This window comes from Manis pentadactyla, chromosome 1 (assembly GCF_030020395.1).
Source record: "Manis pentadactyla isolate mManPen7 chromosome 1, mManPen7.hap1, whole genome shotgun sequence".
NCBI classification, from domain to species: Eukaryota; Metazoa; Chordata; class Mammalia; order Pholidota; family Manidae; genus Manis; species Manis pentadactyla.
The window spans coordinates 209884046-209906074 of NC_080019.1; the positions used below are offsets into that span (position 1 = coordinate 209884046).

The window sequence follows — 22029 nt, forward strand, 5'->3', positions numbered from 1 at the left end:
AGATGGGTGACCCTATTATTCATTAAGTTATCATCTTTTATTACAACCAGGTTGAGTATTTCCTAAGTTTTAAAACAAAACAATGGTGGCAACATCACTGTTACACTCCAAGAAAATGTGTGTGTGTGATTTATCAAAACGAGGAAGGATGACCTCTTCATATCTCTCCATTTGACCTGATACAGCCTGAGAGCAAATCCAATGGCCTACATCTGGTTCCAGCCCACTAGGCTGCCTACATCTAAGATAAAGCACACTCCATGTTTCTTGTGTAGTGCAAAATAATCCCACCACTACAGGACCCACAGCATTGAATTATTCATATGATTCTTTTTTTAAAATCCATTTTATCAACACCTCTGGGACATAGGTACTTCATTTGCAACTTTTGGTAGGCCTTCTTCACCCCAGCTGTGGGAAAAAGAAATGTTTATTTAATTAGAGTTCATCACTATTATGCCAAACTGAGTTTATATTTCCTGTAAAAGAACAGGTAGTATCTTGGGGTAAAGTCAAATACAAATATTATGATGTACTATTTTGTAAGACAAAATTTTAAGAGCTCAGTTTGTCTCAGTTTTATCATATGTCCTTGGGCAAATGTGAAATCTAAAACTGTTTTACATTTGGGCATTTAGGAGGTGAGCAAGAGAATAAATATTTCTCCATACTAACAGCAAGGTTCTCAGTGAGTCCTCCATAAAGCAAGTCAGTTTTACAAAAGTATTCTGCTTTTGACATAAACGTGTTCATATTTTTTACTCTTGACACATCCTTCCCAACTAAGAGGTGATTTTACAGTGAATGTGTCTATGTTGTGTCATCGACCACTGGTGAGTAATTCACATTGTAAACTGATCTGTGTCGCTTACAATTTTCCCATCAGCAGTCATTGTGGTTTAGTTGCTGGGTCCTCAGAACTGGTGAAATCAACTCTGCTTTTAGTGAGAGCACTGCTGAGGTTTGAATAACTGATTCTACTTCAGGTCTGAGTGTCCTAAACACCAACTAAAAGTATTAGCAAGAGTAGAGAACACATGGGGCTCTCTTGCTCTAACACTGACCATATTTGATATGTTACATGATACATAATAATTGTTCTATAGATTAGTTAGAGAGCCCAGAAATAAACCCATGCCCATTTGGTCAACTATTTTATGATAAAGGAGACAAGAATATACAATAGGGAAAGGACAGTCTCTTCAATAAATGGTGATGGGAAAACTGGACAGCTACATGCAAAAGAATGAAACTAGACCACTATCACACCACACACAAAAGTAAACTCTAAATGGGTTAAAGACCTAAAACCATAAAACTCCCAGAAGAAAACTCTTGAACACTGGTGTTTGTAATTTTTTCTGGATATGGCTCCCCAGACAAGGAAACAAAAGCAAAAATAAACAAGTGGGACACATCACACTAAATAGCTTCTGCACAGCAAAGGACACCATCAACAAAACGAAAAGGCCATCCATGGGTATGGGAAAATATATTTCCAAATGATATATCCAATGAGGGGCTAATATACAAGATATATAAAGAGCTCTTACAACTCAACACCAAAAACACAAATAATCTGATTAAAAAATGCGCAAGGACCTGAATAGACATTTTTCCAAACAAAACATACAGATGGCCAATGGACATATGAAAAAGATGCTCTACATTTCTAATCAACAGGGAAATGCAAATCAAAACCACAAGGAGAGATCACCTCACACCAGTCAGAATGACTAATATCAATAAGACAGGAAATAACAAGTGCTGGCAAGGATGTGGAGAAAAGGGGCCCTCATGCACTGCTGGCGGGATTGCAGACTGGTGCAGCCACTGTGGAAAGCAGTCTGTAGGTTCTCAAAAAACTAAAATGAGAAATAACTTATGACTTAACAATTGCACTTCTGGGAAGCTACCTGAAGGAAACAAAGTCACTAATCTGAAGAGAACTGTGCCCCTCTGTTCATTGCAGCATTATTTATAATAGCCAAAATATAGAGGCACCCTACATGTCCATCAGTAGATGAATGGATAAAGAACTGGTACATATACTCAATGGAATATAACTCAGCCATAAAAAAAGAAGTCTTGCTTGCCATTTGTGATTACATGAAAGACCTAGAGGACATATGCAAAGGGACACAAGGCAGTTACCAAGAAAAGAAAAACAAACACCAAAGTAACTTATAACAGACTGGTAGTTGTCACAGGGAAGGAGAGTGTAGGGGTGGGTAAGATAGGAGAAGGGAAAAAAGTGGCATCTTGATCTGGGTGATGGCTACATGAGTGTATATACATCAGAATTCAAGCTGTACACTAATATTTGTACATTTTATAGCATGTACATTAACATAAAAAATGAAAATAGTTAAATAAATTATATGTATAAAAATATTGTTCTGTTCTGAATTGAGGATTGTACAGATGAAAAGACCAAAATACAGTTATCAGTCTCTAAGAAGAGCAGAAACATACATGCACCTTTATGCTGGAGAGTTTATGAAAAGTGCATGGTGAGAATTGCATGTTTACATGAAATGATCTTTTCCATGTTTAAGCATATGACCAGAATGGTGTCCACTGTGGTCTAGCCTGAGGTCTGTGCACAGTGGATGACCTCACCCTAGTTTATCTTAGGGCAGAAACACAAAGCACCTCTAATACTCTCCTGAATGGCAAGCATGAGAGGGTGGGAATGGAAGGACACAGCTGCAGGAGCCCTGGATCCCACTCAGGGAAGACAAGGAGGCTGACCAGTTTTCAGTGGTCTCTGTGACAAAGGAGAACCTTCAGCCTCTAAGAATTTACATTATCAGATAAACTATCAAATCAGTGACATAACCATGACAGTGATGAGAATTAGCTTTTACTGAGCCCTTTACTGCTTACCAAGCTCTGCGTCTCCTTTAATCCTCATAACAATCTGAGGTAAATATGACTACTAGCCTCCATTTTGCTAACAAGGAAACAAAGCTTTAGCATCAAAAATAATTCACCTAAGGTCAGGAAATAAATTCAGCATGGCTTAAAAAGACTGAAGCTAGCTTTGAACCCAGGTAGTGTAGCTCTGGAGGCCTTGTTTTAACCTTCCATGGGGTCCCCCAATAATGTGCACCCCAGGCAGTCACACCAGTCTGCTGTCCCCTCCTACAGGAATCAAAGCTGGCCCTGTGTAATGACAGTGAGTCTCTCCATCACCAACCTCCAACCCGGCACCTCTGCGCCCCTTCTCAACTAGGCTTCAAACTTGACCTATAAAGGGCTGAACAAAGAAGTAACTCAGTTTCTAATAGTTCAGGGCTACAGCCCAAGGAGGACCCTCACTCTCCTTAAAGGGTCTGCCTGAGAAAACTCAAGGCTGCCAAATGAATTTACTGTTTGTTCCAGCCAACACTGGAAGACAGTTCCTGTCCCTCAAGCTCTGTGGGAGGCTAGCAGCCTAACTTCCATAAGCACTAGTCAGGGAACCCAGGTGGGACCAACCCCCACCTCCTGCTTCGTGCACAGCCACCACAACACACAGGCCACCTCCGCTCTCCCAGCATGCCTCTCTCTCCACAGCACTCCACTCTAAGGGTCTTCAGCCTGCTCGTCCCACCCCACCGCACACTCACAGTGCACATCCTGGGCTGACTGGAGATGACACGTCACTGAGCTCCAAGCACAGCTCCAGCCATAAAGGAGGTAACAGTAACAAAAGAGAAAACTATCTAGTATTTCAATTTACATGTTAGTATACATAGGAAACTATTTTTCCCCACTTTGTAAATGATGTATGCTCCCAGTATGTTAGCTGATTCCTATTAGCTGATGAAAATTTTCCTTAAAAAATAACTCCTGGTTTTCAGTAAAAAGATATCAGTTTCTGTTATAACTCCAAACATACAACAAGCTTGAATGGTTTTCTGTTTACATTTAAATATATTCAAATATGTTAAAAATCTGCTTCCTTGTATTATCAGTAGTCTACACAGGCGATGTGGTTCAATTCATAAAAGACTTTTTTTTTCCATTGGGATATGATTTCCAATATTGTAAACTCAAACTTATTGGAGAAACAAAACAGAAATCACATTAATTCCCCAAACATTGTGGGCTGTTAGTGGCAAAATGAGATAAATTGAAATATAATTGTGATCAGGGCTTCTGAGAGTCATTATCCTGGAGGGAAAAGGAGCCCCTGCTTGTTTAAAACATGACGCGCCTGAACGTGCTTCACACGGCACTGAGTGGCCAGACCCCTGAGTGTTTCGCAGTTTGCACGCCAATCACTTGAAACCCGCTGTTGCCTTTGGCAATAGCTGTGGTGCTCTGCTTGGCGGTGTGCTTGACAGGGGACTCAGTTATTCAGCCACACGATTTTATTCCTTGTGACTCTCACTGGCGCCCACCCTCTTGGGCCTCAGAATGAGTGATAGGACTCTGGGATCTGCCTCAGTTTGCCTTCTATTTGAAGCTAGTTCGACCCCCGACCTTGTTATTGATGCCCTCACATAACCTACCTGCAGGGCAAAGCTGGAATCCAGAACTATTACAGGTAGAATGTGGAAAGGTTGCGCTGGGAATGGATCAGTTTAGAGTCCCTCGGCAACATGCAGGCTTGAAAGACCCACTTGTGACCTTGGACAAAAAGAAAGAAGGAAAAGAAATAAATCAGCTTTTATTCCTGACTTAAAGGAGACTAAGAAAACAGTTGCATACATAACTGGCAGGGCTCTGGAGTCCTGGGTTTTTCAGGATGATTTCAAATATTTGCTCATATGGATCAGGTATCTACTAACATATTCTTACCAGTCATATCACACATGCCAAGCTTTGTTTTTGAAAACACTGCCATGCTGCCACATACAGATATCTTAGTGTATCCTGACATTGTAATTATAAAAGTGACAGGTTTTTAGTAATTCATGAAGTATATAAGCATTAAGTAATAAATATCTTCACTGCAAATATATAAGTGTAGAGTTACTATATGAACTTTTGCTATATATATATATATATATATAGAGAGAGAGAGAGAGAGAGAGAGAGTTATTACATTTTAATAAAACATCATTACATTTTTCAATGGCTCAGAAAAAGTGCCAACCATGCTCTCAACAGCTGCAAGCTTTTATGAGATCTAAGCCTGCAACTAGGTACAGCCGAAGTAAGGCCAGCCCACCTTGTACAACTTTATGATGGGAGAGTTAGTGAGGGCCCGCATCAGCATTGGTGCCAGCAAAATGCCGGGGTGAGAGGCTCTGTTTCTCCAGAAAGTATCCAGATCTTCTGATAAGCTGGCTTCATTTCACAGTATGATTTTTTCCCTAAGGTTGGAGTTGTTCACTTCCTCTCTCTCACAGTCAAAGGCAAAGGAGCAAGAGCCTGGGGGTACAGGGTCTAACACGGTGGAATTGTAGCCCGCTACCCAGAATCCCCGGGTGAATGTAGCTATAGGCCTGGGGCAGGTGACACTCCCGTGGCTCCTCCTCTCTCACAGGCGTGCCTGGGTCCCTCGCCTTCCTCAGCAGCATTTTTCCAGTACCTGCTGTTCTTGCCCAGCCCAGGCACAGGGATGATCGGAAAGCAGAGTACGTGAAGGCAAGACCTTGATTTTGGTATCTCACTTGGCTTAATGACCAAATTCAGGGGAAAAAGTTTGAGCATTTGTACTTCTGCTTACAGAAGGCTCAGGCACAAATATATTCATAATTCTGAACAAGTGGAACTCTTCTGGTACAAAAACAACATGAATCAATTAATAAAACACTTAGTTTATTTCCGTTTTTTTTGAAAAGGGGGTAGGAAAACCAAAGAAATAGAAGATGGTCTGGGAGCTCAACCTCATTTAATAAAAATATAACTCCTGTGTGATTGGACAGTTAACATGATGGCTAAGTCAGCACATTGTTACTGACTTCTTCCAGAGAGGACAGAAGACAGAAGACCTATCTGCACTCTAGACAATCCCTAGAATATTCCTACAATATTCTCCAAAATTCCGATGTTTTTATTGCAACATTATTTTTATTCCCATATAATTTACAAAGGAAAGCTGAAAACTTCTCAAATTAGTAATAGGAAATTTAGCCTGTCTCAACACTATCAGATTCACTCAGACATTCCACACATATTTACCAAATGCTTTCTAAGCATGAGACACTGAAGAAGACGCGAAGACGTATGTGACAATGACCTCCTCCTCTAAAGAGAGATTTTATAAAATGGCTAAAATTACCTGTCATGTAGGACACACAGCAGTGCAGGCAAGGTTAATGTGTGTGGGTCTCCTCACAAAGACATTCTGGAATTCTCCTTTAAATCCAAATGCTTGTATCTCATTGAAATACAGTAACAAAGCAAAAACTTAGGAATTGTTTACATTCACAAAAAAAAAACCCTTGAAATTAAGGATCCTGCAGAGTAATACTTAAGTTCTTTTTCCAATAGGGTAAATTTCTCCCAAGCCATTCCCCTTTCCAGCCACAGGCTCCTCAATGGCTAAGGTGAACTAATATAAGCCATTAGGCTTGCTTACAAGAAGGCTGATGCCTAAAACAGCAGCCTAGGCTGCCAGACAATCACCCAGTAACTGGGTGGCTCAGCCAAAACTCAAATGCATATCTACAGTTTCCATATTCTGTGATCTTTTGACCATGATACACAGTTCTTGATCGTGCACCATTTAAGGCTCCACAATACATACTTCAAATTTAAATTCCATCTCACCAAAACCGTCTGGCCCTCCGCATGAATCTCCTGCCACCTGTGACAAACTGCTTTGCCCGGTCTCTACCCCGCTGCCAGAGCAAAGGCCAGCCTTGCTGCTGGGGAAACCAGTTCTACAATTCCTCAAAAACTCACCACAGAACTATCATGTGACCCAGCAATTACACTTCTTGGTTTCCATACTAAAGAACTGAAAGCAGGGACTCAAACAGGTTCCTGTGCACCGATGTTCATGGCAGCACTGTTCACGACAGCCAAAAGGGGGAGAACAACCTGAGTGTCCATCAACACATGGGTGGACACAATGTGGTGACGGCCATACAACGAAATATCATTCCACCATAAAAGGGAATGAAATTCTGATGCAGCTACAGTGTGTATGAGTGTTGGAAACATTAGGCGAAGTGAAGTAAGATACAACCGAAGCACAGATATTGTATGGTTCCACTTACATAAGATATCTACAACAGGCAAATTCATAAAGACGGAAAGTAGATTCGAGGTTACAGGGGCTGGGGTAGTGGGAAATGGGAAGCTATTGCTCAGTGGGTATAAAGTTTCTTTCTGGGGTGATAAGTTTTGGAAATAGAAAGTGGTAATGGTTGTACAACATTAGGGATATAATTAATGCCACTGAATTGTACACTTAAATGGTTCAAATGGTAACTTTTGTTATACATACTTTATCACAGCAAAACATTAGTTAATACCAAAAAACTACTAGTTAGTCTTACTGGGTGACTCTGCTTAAGCCACTTCCATTGAAATAATTACAATGAGGATCACACTGATAACGTGCCCTGTGCCCACCCAGCAGCACCCTCTGTAGCCTGGTACCCTCCTCTCCCCGCTCCCCAGCCCTATGCTCCGGCTTTCTCTCCGTTCCTTGAAAGCACTACATTCCTTCTCTTCACAGGCCTTTGCACAAGCGAGGTCCTCTGCGCCACTCAGCTCGACCTCTTCTCCCGGTCACCACCTACTCACCCTTCAAATCTCAGGTCATTCCTTATGCTTTAGGGTCGCCTTCTGGATCTGACAAGTCAAATCCTCCTATGCTGCTCATGACTTTAAAATTAAAAAGCCACAGGTCACCTTTTAGAACACTTACTATGTTTTAGATTTATTTTCATTCATATGGGTTTTGGAGGCCAGCGTCCAAGAGAGCGCCCTGCCTCCTGATGTGGTCCCCTCGCGCTGCTCTGGGCGCACCCGTGTGACGTGCACAGTACAGCAGAAGTCACTTCCAAGGCTTGGTTCTAAAAGACCGCCACCTCCACGCTGGCTTCTCTGTCTCTCCCTCCTTCCCTCCCTCTCCATCTGGTACCACTCGCTCTTGGGGAAGCTCTGTCACGAGGACCCTGTGGAAAGGCTCCCTGGGGAGGACCTGAAGCTCCTGCTCACAGCCACGTGGCTGAGTTTGGAAGATCCCGTCCCAGCACTAGTGAAATCTCCAGAGACTGCAGCCCTGCCCCGCACCACCTTGCATGCAGACCCTGAGAGCTGCGGAGCCAGAGCCACCCGGCTAAGGTCCCTGCACTCCCAGCTTCCCGACCCTTTGCCATGCAAACAGATGATATATGTCTGTTGTTCTCCACTCCTAGGCTTGAGGCTCTGCTTTACCTAGGAATAGATAACTAATGCATAATTATACAATTAAGATTCCCCTATGAGCTTCAAAGAGAGCAGAGACGGCTTCTTACTGTGCCCACCAAACACGTGACCAATGCCCATCACAGTACTTGACATATCGTACTAGGGTCTCAACTGGTATTTGCTGAATGAATGAACCCCTAAGACCTTACACATCTACTAGAGAGGAAGGAAATGTTGACATGTCTTCCATGGTATCCTGCCTACTTGGATGGCATGGGTCGCTCAGTAGCAAGGTCTGTTAACGTAACTTCAAATGGAAACCACACTTTATTTGCAAACACCCCAGGGAAGAAGAATCACTACTCATATTTTTAGTTAACAGACCATACAACTTGACAACCTAAAAAAAGGTAAATTTAGGTGTTTTTAGCTGGAATGGGAAATGGGAAAGAGGAGTCATGGCCAACAAGGCAAAGCCATTCCTCTGTATGAATTGAAGCCCCTGCCAGTCATCAGAGGGTTGGAGAAAATAAAAAGGATAAGGTGAAAGTGAGGCAGAAACTTATTTGGGAAAAATACACTTCCTGTCCATCACTGTGACTAACAGGTTTCTGCTGAAAATAGCTCAAATCCAACAGATGCATTTTTACTCCTTTCATGAAAACATACTTTAAAAAATGATTTTAGATCTGGGGATAGTAGTTGAATGAACAAAGGAAAAAAACTTAAAAGACGTGAAGAGCAACTGCTTTAGCATGAAACTTGACATTGAGCCATTAGAAAAAGCCAAAGTGAAACACCAAAAATTAGCATCTATTTCCATTGAAGAAGTGTTACCATTTCAGCTGCATGTGGCAAAAGCATTTAAACCAGTTTGCCATCCAAGCAAGCAACAGACCTCTTCTGCCTTCCTCCACTGGACCGACTAACTCCCCGAGCACATCTTGTATCAGTGGAACATAAAAGCATACAATACATTGAGAAAGAGAAAAAGAGAAAAAGGGGATATAAAACTTGAGATTGGAAATATCCAAGCAAAACCCCCGAGAGCCAAGGAGAGACTGGGACAGCAAACTTGAAGACAGCAAAGAATTGTCAAATGGCAGAATTAATGGCGGTCACGGGCAGTGCAACTTATTTGTAGTCTCTGCTTAAACGCCGGTTTTCATAGTGTGCTTTTCATATGTACACACTGCTTACTCAGATTTTCATACACAAGCATTTTTATTGGGAGGAGGCCCAAATACTGTCAGCCATATATATATTCATACATAGTCCTTAAAATATACAGGGGCAAAAAAAAACAGCCATTGCATGCTAATAAGAAAACAAGATTTCAAGCATAGAATGTTAGAGAGGGAAAGGATTTTACATTTTACTATTTTTACATTCACCTTTTTAAAGGAAAAGAACAGTTATCAGTCACCTCTTCCCCTGTATTATCTGCCTGTCCCTATTCTGATTACTTCCCCCACATCATCTGATACTTGGAGCAGGTATTCCCTGAAGGAAGGTGTAGAGGACATATTGAAAGTGTTAAAAGCCAGGCTAAGGGATTCATACACATGGCAGCGAGGAACTGCAAGCAGTGAGGATGTTAGCAGGGATGTGTCAGCCGTGGGATAGGGGGATTATTCTCAAAGCAATATGCACGGTGGACTTAAAACAATTTTTTAAAGAGGTAGATTACCACAAGGAGGGTTGGTAGAGGAAAAGTAAACCACAAAAATTGACTCGGGGCAACTTTAAAAAAAGGAGGGGGTGACTTAGTGGATGGATATTGGTAGACTAAGCTTTGAAAAGGCCTTGAACCAAAGCAGCCCTGGAAATTCAGGTAAGTGGGACTGCATAGGCCCTCTCTCCTCTAACAGGCCAGCAGGAAGACAAGAGATTATTTATTTTCCTTCTCTGAGTCATTCTTTGGAGCTCCAACCCCACAACGGCCTGGTTTCTATGTTCACTCCTTGGCCAGGGTCTGCCTCACAGTCCCTTCAAGACCTCAGGTGTTTTCCTTAATTTTATAAAGGATACAGGCAACACCTTCTTAAGTTAAAGAGGGTACCAGGCCGACCCACAAATGGCTACCCTCTGAGGACCAGCGAGGAAGCAGTTGTCCTAGCTCAGCCCTGAGAGGACAGGAACCGACTGAGGGCAGAGGCCAAGCGCCGGCATCCCGTTTAACATGCTTCCTATTGTCTAGACTCAAGATCAGCTGTGATACACGTCCTAGCAGGGAGGACCATGCTCAGCACGGGGGGGCAGAAGAGTGGAGTATGTGCACCTAAGCCCCCACTCTGTATGCTTAGACCCCTCTCACATGAACTAGTGGGGTCAAACGCACCCAGGGCCTCCTCCCAGGCCCTTCAGGTGGGCTGTCGAGTGCTCTCTGCTGGCCCCTTCCCTCGCCTCCGACCCTCCTCCGAGGGGCGGGAAGTGAGAATGGGGAGTGTTCCGCCTATCAGGAATGAGCCTGCCTGGTGCCCGTGCACGTGGAGAGACTGCAGGCCTGTTGCCTGATCCTGATGTCTCCAGGAACAAGGGGTTTAGGAGAGACCAGGGAAAATGCCAAACAATACCCTTCGTCCTCAGTCATGGAAGGGGGTCGTCCCGGAATGAGGGAAGAATCAGAGATTCTCAAACACAGCCAAGAGCATTTCCACAGTCTGAGAACCGCAGGTCCCAGGAGCCCCCAAACACACTCACCCTGAACTGTCACCCCATGTCTGTACATCCCTCTGGAAAGTGATCTCAAGTGCCCAGGAGAGGAAGCTAAAACTTTGTCTCAGACTGACTACTGTAAGAGAGGCTTTTACCGCAGAGTTTCTTCAGTATCTAAAAAGATGTTTACATAAAAAAAGAAGAAAAAGAAAAGAAAACAGGGTCTGTATGAAAATAGAATAAAGGGAAAATAACAAGGTTTAGGTAAACCTTTTATGTTGTTTTTTTTCTTCCAGAGAAAGAGAGACACCATGTGGATTTGAGAGAGAGCCCAACATAGCTCTGTTTACTTAAATATTCTCTAAAGGAGAAATAGTATTGCTTCTGGATCTGGTAGCAAAATAAAGTTCATGGATATATAAAGAGGAAGTTAAAGTGACCAGCACAAACAGAAACCTATAGCTCCGTGGTGTTGATCAGAAATTCCTTAGGATGTTTTTTCTTACTGTATAGCCAAACAGTGGAGAATATAAAGGAACTGTACAGGTTTACACAATTTAAAAGCAAAAGGCTGGAAAAAATTAGAGTTCCAGGTGGGCCCCACATTCCCCCTCCTAACATCGAGATGTTCATGGAACCAGCCTGGAAGCAGAAAGGTAAAGGTATTACCTGGAAAACAATTCTGATTCATGAGTTCCTCTTGCATGCCTGCTTCGGGGACTGGATGACAGGACCATTAGAGGACTCAGCAAAGTGAATATACTTCCCATCATGTCCCGTGTAATAGATACTTTGGTTGATGTGAAGCAGCACTGCAGAGAACAGAGCCGGGTTTGAATCTGATCTCATCTGACATGTACAAAGATGCAAGAGGAGAAAGCAATTTAGTCTGCAGCTCCCTCTAGTCGTGGAAATCACTGCAGTGGGAGGGAGGGCAGCCCCGCGCCTGGAGGGGGAGCTGGGGTGGGCAGGGAAGAGAAACAGATTGTCTTCATCACCGAGCACGACTGAAAATGAGCCATGTGCTTCCAGTGGAACTTGTTTTGGGATCTCATCTAGGGCTCCCAGAGGTACTGAACACAGTGTGATTTGAACACTGTCCCAAAGATTGCAAAATAAGGGAGTGTGCTTACATGCCATGAGCACCCTGCCACTATTTCCCAGGAGAATTCATAGTGTGTGATAGGCTGTGTGAGGCTGGTCAGCTTTTCCTTTTCTTCCTGCTCGAGACTTACTCTCTAGACCTAGAAATCAGTTTGTGGACATTAAGCAAAGCCGAACATCATGCAAACGTGTGCATATGAACAATCTTGCACTGAGAGACAAAGTGTAATATCACAGAAACTGTGGGGCTGAGAGAGAAAGCCCCAGCACCCCATCACTGGTTTTAAAAACTATAAAACAAAGTGGATCAGAGTTTACGTGGCTTTGCTCAAGTCAGACAGCAAGAAATAAAACCCAGATCTCTGTCCCTACGCGAATATGGTTTCCACGACAAAATGTGGCGAGCCCTTCTGTGCTCAGACACAGAAAGGCACCTTCTAAGTAAAAACATCATACAAAACCTCTGGATTTTCTTCAAGCTCACTTGCTGTATGCAAAGAATTATGCCAATTTTAAAAAAAGCTTTAATGCATGTGTAAGACTTTATATACCTTATATATCCAAAGAGGTGTGCTTTTTAAGTGGCCACTCTAGAAAGTCAGCGGACTGCCGGAGTTCACGTCTTGAATTTCACAATAGACGCTGTCATCAAAGCCTGTGTTGAGCCACAACACTCTTCTCATTTGTTTAAGGTCCTGTGTTACCTCTGTCAGAGTCTGATCAGGAGAAGAATCCATCCCAGATGGTTCAAATGAAAAGACTTTCAGAATGGGGTAACTTAGAGAGGTGGGGGCAGGGTTCGGGATAAGGAGAAGTCACCAGTGCTTAGACGGGGAAGCCAGCAGGTGACAATTTGGGAGAAGAAATAATGTTACTGAAGTCCAGTGAGAGACACAACTGAGGAGACTGTGCCACCTCAGGCAAAGTAGAGTCTTACCTCGTGGCGGATGAAGCAGCGTATGTCAACCTCTCTCTCCTCCTGCCCCTAATCCACCAGCACCACCCATTAGAAAGCAGTTGGCAAGGGAGCCCAGGGGACCCCATCCACGAGGCCTCATCAAGCCAGAGACATTAGCTTTAGTAGGACAAACGGCAAATAACGGGATGTACATCGTTTCTGAAATGGGGTGATTAGCCACCTTTCCTACCATCCTAATCATTGCTGCTTCCAAAATCCATTCCCACTGCAGTCTGCGGGGAGTAAATGTCCATAAGTTTAACTGTCCTGTTTCTAATTCTCCATGTACCTTGAACCACATCTCACATGAACTCAGAAGTATTTTGCTGACTGGAGATCACAATTCCAAGTGAAGGATCCATTTCTCTAGTTTCAAAGGCCTAATCCTAAATCCTCTATGTAAAGTGCTTGGACGGTTACTGACATACTGTATAACTTACTGTATACTGCATAAAGCATGTGCGTAACAAGTGCCTTTGTATTTTTGTTTTTACAGAAGACCCCCCATACTTGAAGCAGATCGCCTCCAATGAGATGGATGAGCATGGCCTGGCCTTCCTGGCCCTTCCCAGCCCGTCTGGGCTTTGTCCCTGGGCGGCCATCAGTGCTGGTGGGCTGGGTGAGGCCCTTCCCAGCGCCGCTCATCCCAGACAAAGTGTGCTCCTGCCTCAAGCCATTCGTGCCAGAACGAGGCCCAGTGCGGTGGGAGGCCCGGAGGATGCAGAGCGGAGCTCTCACTCTAGCTCAGTCTGACCGCAGGCAAACCCCTTGACTCTCTTAAGGCTCAGACTCTTCACCTCAGCAGCGAGCAAGTTAAAAGAAATTTCTGAATTTCCAACTTTTTTTTGTTTCGATGGAATCACTCTCACTCTGCTATGCACAATATTATGGCACAGGTAACACAAAAGAAGCCAACTGGTAGCATTGCTCTGGTTGAGGGAGGCTGCAGGGCCTGGGATTCGCTTTCCCTCCCCCTTGCATTCAATACTCCAAGGGAGACAGCAGATAAACCAGGACGGGATGGCCTCTGAAGGCCCAGTGCTGGTCTAATTTCACAAATACTAGTTGCTCCAATTTTTATTGGGGTATAGGAGGGAAAATGCTTAATTTTGTTCTCATAAAGCATAAAATCTAGTAGTAAACTTTTATAGACTACAGTGCAAATGGTGTAGTAAGTTCATTGTCCCAGAGAGTCTGCTATATAATTGTGCTCATTCCCTTTGTGTATTGTAGTAATGAGAGTAAATTGTCAGTGCTTATAATACACATCATCTCATTACCGTCACTCCCCTTAGCATATTTCATTTCGGCCTACATGCACTGTGCTCTACTTTCCATCTTGTTGAAACCCATAAATATTTCTCCTTTCCTGCATCCAGATTTCAGCCCCATTCCTGACAGTTACCACGGCTAATCACTCAGACAACATTGCCTGTCTTGCTTTTAATATGTTTAATCTACCCTTTTGAAACAATGCCAAGAAGTCATCATTGCACTAGTGTTAAATGGCCACAACCACATCCTTGCTTTCCTACTAGGATGGTGGAGACTTGCTTGGAGCAGAAGCTAACTCAGACATGCAGATGACTGCAGTCCTGATGGTGACTGTGTCCGCAGAACTGTAAGATCGGACAGAGTTCTATCATGCCTCAATGTCATCATCTGTCAAAGGACAGATTTGGCCTCTGTTTATCTTCCTGGATACCACCTTCCTCTTCTAAAAATTCTTATTATCTGTAAAAGATTCAAATCAGGTAAACTTCTTTTTAACTTAATTATTTTCTCAAAGTATCATGTACACATTTTAAAAGTCAAACAGTATTCACAGACTTACAAGAAATATCCTGCAAATGCAGTGACTTTAGATCCTCTTAATCCTTCTGGAATTTACAGATTTTTACATTTCTATACAAATTGCAACCTTTTTCAATTTTTGAATTGTAGGCATCATTTGTTGACTACCTATTTGGTAAATAAGAATAAAGCTCTCCTCATCATCCTTCTGTTCTCTTTCTCCAAACTCTTATTACTTTGATAATCTAAGCTTCATTAAATAGGAATTCTGCAATGTGTATCAGAATATTCTGGATCTTTCTTTCTGGTTTTAGACTCTTACTTTCTCTAGCCAGTTACCTTTTTCCAGTCTATCTACCTTCCAAAATATTATGGACTTACATTGATTTTTAAAATATCTTTAGGATGGTTTTTGTATATGTTTGGGAGACAGTGAAATTGGATACATATGTTCAATATGCCATCTTAACATGGAAACTCTCTAAATTTCCTTTTTAATCCGTATCAGCATAATACAGATCTGTACTACTGATCATACCTCTTAAATACCTCTCAAATACACTCTCTTTTCTCCATACCTCTGCTGTCCTCATAATTCATTTTTCTTCCCTAGAAAGTTACAAAAATCTCTTCAATGGTTTGGGCATATGGGGAACATGTATTACTCTCTCAGCTCACAGCCCTGGACATTGTACTATTGAGTTTCACCCGAATAAGTGAAATAAGGCAGCATCCTCTGTCTGAGGCAGGTAGGTAGGGTGTAGAAAATCCTGGTGTCACTCAGTGGAATAAATTACACCAAAAGTGAACTAACTCTTGCATTTATTCCTGCCAGACAATGAGCCGTGTGCTCACTACAGTTACAGGCATCCTCTAAAGCCAACAGGAATCACAGTTCTTTACCTGAAGTCTGACATCCTCAAGAGATGGATTAAGTTTTAAAAAATCCATTAAATTAAAAAAAAAAATGAATCATTCCAGTAACAATACAATGAAATAAGGATTTGAGAAAAATCTTAAAAAGAAAAGTAGTTGTAGTTACTGCCACATTTAAATGACGAGAAGCAGATGAGAAACCTAAAACATGTTAAGTTGTATTAACCGAACAGAAGGTGCTAGACTGTGGTCGAAACGAATCTTATGGCTTTCAAGAATTAAAACTTTGGGCCCCCACCATTCCAAGTAGGCAGGAGATAAAGTGAGTACGATTTGCCATCTATAAGAAAGGCATGCTTCTTTGGGTTTTTAGTTCTTAGTTAACAAAAGGAGCTGCGCTTGGATATAGTAAGGATACAATGCTACACCACCCTGGGATCCTGGACACTGAACTCAGCACCGTTACTGGCAGGGATTTTAAGTTGCCGCCATGTGGATGCGGTGATTGTCCTGAGTGATCAAAGGGAACAAAAAGATATTTGGTGATCAGAAAGTTGAACTTCTCTCCAAACAGCTGGGTATTCTCTCCAATTCCCCAGCCGCCTTGCTAGTAAGTGGGACTATGTGAAGAGATCTGAGTTTGATATGATCTGTGCCACTGCTGGATTAAAGCTCCTAGGAATTGGTAGGTAATCCTTCAGCTCTTCCTTCCCCTGTTCAGGCATTTGTGGAAGAACAGATAGAATGAACTCCTGAGTCAGCACTTCGACAGTTGCCTAAAGAATCACCCAGATGTGCAACTTCGGAATAAGCAAGAAAGGAACTTCCATGTGTTAAGCTACTGAGATTGGAGGGCTGGTTATTATTGCAATATGGCTTAGCTTGTCCTTACTGATAACAAGGTATATTTTAACTTGATGTAAATAAGACTCTATAATAGTCAGAGATTTCCCACCCCCCAAAAATGTCACAGGGAGTAATGAGTTTCCCATCATTGGAGATATTTAATCAGGAAAGATAAATAACAGTCTTTGAAATGGGCATACCTATATTCTATAGGGGGCTGCAGAAAAGAGCTTCTAATTTTCTACAATTTTTTTATGATCTCTTGCAACCCTGTGAATAAGCAACTTGAATAACCAACCATTCAAAGCTCAGGTTCTTCTGATCGTTTATTATCTTAATTTGATTATTAATTCTGCAAGAAGAAAATAATTTCTAAAGAAAGATACAGACTTTCTGAGGGTCTTTTCATTTGCAGAATGAAGAGAGTTAAGGCAGAGTTCCCGAAACAGTTATGTGAAGATAAGGGAACCACTCGATGACAAAGAGAGGAGAGAACAGAAGAGGCGTGAAGAAGGGCACAGCTGGCGGGGGGGGATGGTGATCACGGGAGGCAAACAGATCAAACTAGGTTAATGGGAGAGGAAGTGAAGGGGGAATCATGGGAGCTTGCAAAGTTGCATTGTTTGCTCACAGATGTTAAGAAAAATGGAAGAGTTAGAATTGAATGAATGACTAGGACATCATAGACCATTGAATGGCATAAGCAACTGAGGCAGTACTGTGCTTAAGGAATGTTCTTCTAAGCCACCTGAAAAATGTTGGAATACAAGGTAAATGAAAGAAATGGATTTCAACGTGCATGCTATGCTGTTGTTTGCATTTCAATTGTGGGATATTTGAGAGGCACTAAAAGGTGGAAACCCAGAATCCTGAAAGTAATTCTTGACACCATTCTCCTATATCAACTATAATTGTCCCATCACTCTTTTTCTTATCCAGTCCCTCCTAGATCCATTCATTTCCCTCTAAATCCACCAGCAATACTGTGGTCCAGTTGAAAATCATTTCTAACCCAAATGAAGCAAATATCCTCCTAACAGGCTCTCCCAAGATTATCTTCGTAATTTATTGAGATTGTTTAATGTCCCTCTAGAATGAAAGCTCCTTGAGGGCAGAAACTCTGTCTCTTTTCTTTGCTACTGTCCTGCCAGCACTCAGAGCCAGTTCCTGGGGCACAGTGAGTGTTCAATGATTATTTGGTGACTTGAAACTGATTTAAACATTCCTTCTTCCTCTCTTTCAGCTAATCATTCTACTTTTCTACCAAAGCATCATGTTTGCCTCATTCTTAGAATGTAAAGTGCAATTGCAGTTTTTATTTTTGTGGACTTTTATTTGAAAGTAATTTCAGATGCTCCTAAAAGTAGCAAAATAGCTCAAAAAATTCTCACATCACACTCAACCAGGCTGCTCAATTATTAAAACTTTCCACATCTGCTTATAATTTTCTCTCTATGCATGTATGTGTCTTTTTTCTTTTTATAGGCCATTTGAGAATAAGTCGCTAACATGATGCCACTTGACTCCTAAATACTTGTGTGCTCCTAAGATCAGAGGACTGTCCTTACATAACCACAGCTAGAGGATTAAAGCCAGGAAGCTGACATCAACATAATACCATTATTTTAGACTTTATTCATATTTCACTAATTTCTCAATAACTTCCTGTGTGGCAAAAAAAAATATTCTGATTCAAAATCCAACTCAGGATCACATATTGCATTTAGTTATCAAGTGTCTCTGTCTCCTTTAACCTGGAATAACCTCTCAATTTGTCTTTGTCTTTTGAGACCTTGATATTTTTTGAAGAATACAAACCAGTTATTTTGTAAAATGACTCTCAGTTGGAGTTTGCCTAATGGTTCCTTATGGTCACATTCTGATTATTTAATTTTGGCAGGAATACCAGAGAATTGATGTTTTTCCTTCTCAGTGTATAATATGAGGAGACACATGATATCAGCTTGTCTGATTACTGACAGTATTGAGTTTGGTTATCTGGTTAAGTGACTCTCATGCTGTGTGTCCCCCACTAGCGTGTAAGTTCCCTGGGTCCGGACAGTAGCTACTCAGGCTTACTATTGTGTGCCAGAATTCAGAACAATACCTCCTCACGGTATCACTCTCAGTTGATGCATGGTAAATGAGTGATAAATGGAAAGGGAAAATTAGCAGCTTTGAAAGAAGGTACTCCACATATGAGATAAAAACAAGTGATGCTATCTGCATAAATAATGTGATAACATTTATGTCCACAAGAAAACCTGCCCACAAATATGTACACAAGCCTTATTCATAATCACCAGAAACTGTGAGCAAGTAAGATGTCCTCCTACAGGTGAATGATAAACCAACTCAGGAACAGGTGTACAATGTGGTACTATTCAGCAATAAAAAGTAATGAGCTATGAAGCCATAAAACGACAAAGGTAATTCTTAAATGCATATTGGTAAGTGAAATAAGACAGTCTGAAAATGCTGTACGATTCCAATTATATGATATTCTGGAAAAGGCAAGACTATAGAGATAATATAAAGATCAGTGGTTGCCGAGGGGTTGGAGGGAGGGAAGGGAAATTTGGGTAGGTGAAACACAGTGGATCTTTTCTGGCAGTGAAGATTTTTTTTTTTGATACTTTGTGCATACATGACATCGTGCATTTGTTAAAACCTATAGAACTTTATAAAACAAAGAGTGACCTTTAACATATACAAGTTTTTTCATTCATTTAGTACATTGGGGGAATCCTAAGGTGGAATGCAGAATGTGACAACACTCATTGTATTCTGCATGTATAAAACAGCTTTGATGAGGGAGGTGGAGGAAAACGTGACATCCTAAGTAAGTCTAGAAATGAGTAAACTCTCTAAGACTGAAGGCAAAAGAGTTATATCACACGTGGATAAGGGTTTACAACTCTGATACTTGCACATATGTAAACTGGAATTAAAGAGTTAAGTAAACGCATGGCAGATGGTGGTGCCAGGTTTCTCACTGTTTAAGCAGGGTTTAAAGATAAGTAGAGAAGGAAATAAGAATGATCCATGGGGTAACAGATTAGAGTTGGATACCGCAGTATGAATTCATGTTTAGCTTAATACAGATACAATGGTCACATGGAGAAATATTTATACATATATGCAGGTATATGTATATATATAGTCATACATATGTGTATATACATGAGTTAGTATGCACACCAATATTCCTTTGCTCTGTATTTCTGAGGGGGCCTACCAGCAAAACACTCCTGTAATAATAAGCACACCAGTGCCCAGGTCTTCATTTCTAATACCATTTTCCAATAAAAAATATGAATACAATATGGGCTTTAGTTAATAACAACATATAAATATTGGTCCTCTAATTATAACAAACATACCTTACTAATGTAAAGTGTCAATAATAGGAGAAGCTGGGAGCACAATTTATGCGAATTCTCTATACTAGCTTCACAATTTTTTATAAATTTTATTCTAAACACTAAAGTTCATTAAAAAAATAAAACAACCAATCACAAAATAAGTGATACTTGTGCAAAATTTCATATGGTGAGGTAAATTATAATTGAGAACAAAGCAAAAATATGATCAAGTTCTACACAGCTATCCCTGCAAATAATCACCAGTGCTATTGGTTTACTGGCCTGAGTCTGAAAGTAGCTCATTCTTACCGTATTCTTATTCAGTCAGGGTCAAAAATGTTCTAACACTTTTCTGTAAAATAACAGAAGATAAGTTTTACCCACTAAAGAGCATCAAGAGTTCTATAAATATTGTACCTAGTCCTGGCTAACTTTATAAATATTGCAACTGTTCCTGGCTAAAATTAGAATGCATATAGCGCCTGTTCAGTCCTCACCATGAGGTCTTTCTGCAACCTGACAAAGAGCAGATTCAAGGGCAGATTTCAGAGTTGACCCTACAACAAAATCCCATCCCTTTATCCAAGCAGCTTAAACTACTTTCTTACCAGGCAAGTTCCTGCACAAGATGGTCTCTAAGATACCCCTTTTCGTATCCAGGTCACAGACAACTCTCACAGTAAAGGATACCAAGTCAACAAATATGGAGCATAGGTGTCTGCTGGCACTATTAACAGAGAAGAATCCTTAATATCAATTGGTTAGAATCCCCTCAAGTGATTTTTCTACATCCTCAAGGAGATAGAAGATAATAACTCAGGCCTTGGGAGCTGAAATGACTGTAAATATCTTGGGAGTATTTTTAGGAGCCTTGGAGAGTTTTCAAAGGAAATATATAAAGCAGATTAGTTGCCCAAAATCTGCAGATAACAGTGTGAAAATAGAGGGGCATTTCATTTCAGCTTCTCTCCCCCTTAAGCTCTCTTTTCTGATAGCACTGTGAAATACCAGGCCATGAGTGTCAAAGGAATCATTCCATAAATGATAAATTCAATTTTAAGAAATATAAAAAAGCTTCATCAACACCTATTTTAAAAAGAGGAAGCAGCTATTAATGGAAAAAAGTACTTAGGGGAGATTGCCACAAAGCCAATGGTATAAACTTGTTTCAACAGTGACTTTATGCACAATTCCAGAAACTGGGAAACCTGAATCTGCTCCATTTAGAGATTTGCTTACAAGATCTCTCACCATGTGGGTTTCATTTTAAAACTTGAAGAGGCTCCATTGGATAGCATATGACTAGTGATCTCTGATTAAACATTAGGGTCAGGTGGGGAATTTAAAAACTCATTTTTGCCAAAATTCAGACACCAAAGATTTGCAAATTTCACAGTATATGAATTTTATCTTAGGAAAAGAATACAAACAAATGTTAAACTCCACTGAGTAGGTTTTCTTTTCATAGTGGTATGGTATTCAGCAACCCTGATACTACTTTCAGTGCCTTCTAGGCTTGAAAAAGAAACACATGTATGTACCCTATGATATTGGACTGGATTTTAAAATACTGGTATTAATTCATATTTTTAATATAAATAGATAGGTATGTTGATAAATAAATATATATAATTATATGGGTATGAGTATACATGTATATATATGCCACATACACTTTTCTAGTCCTTTCTACCAAAGGAGCTTAGAAACGATAACAGAACAGTAGCAGTAACACATGGGAGTATATATAGGAGGGAAAATTTATATCTTCATTTCAAAATATTCTCTACTTAATGGAACCAGGAATTCATGAAAAACGTTTTGATTCAGGGCTAGGGCAGGAAGGCACAAGATGCTTTGTCTTACGCAAAGGTTAAGGAATGAGGATATTTCAAAAGGATACAAGAAGCCAGCTTGAGGAGGCTGATGTTAGCCAAACCAGTGATAGTTTGATACTAAAAAACAAAACTAAACAAACAAGCAAGGACTATTTACTACAGAATAATTTCATCTTAGAAATAAATAAGGGAGGAATGATAGGGGAAAAAATCATTTACAACAACCAATTTGATAATAGGGGAAGCTATCTATATACTATCTCCTCATACAGGCAGACTATCACCT

At 41.0% G+C, this 22029-nt stretch overlaps 1 long non-coding RNA gene across 1 annotated transcript in view; it reads right to left on the minus strand.

The window, feature by feature from the left end:
* LOC130684827 (uncharacterized) overlaps nucleotides 1–22029 on the minus strand; it is a 133819-nt gene continuing 111790 nt past the window's right edge. Inside the window, exons 2-3 of the long non-coding RNA XR_008999175.1 lie at nucleotides 4503–4620; nucleotides 1–411 (exon numbers count right to left, since the gene is read on the minus strand). This is a non-coding gene — a long non-coding RNA (uncharacterized LOC130684827). The remainder of the gene's footprint in view (nucleotides 412–4502; nucleotides 4621–22029) is intronic.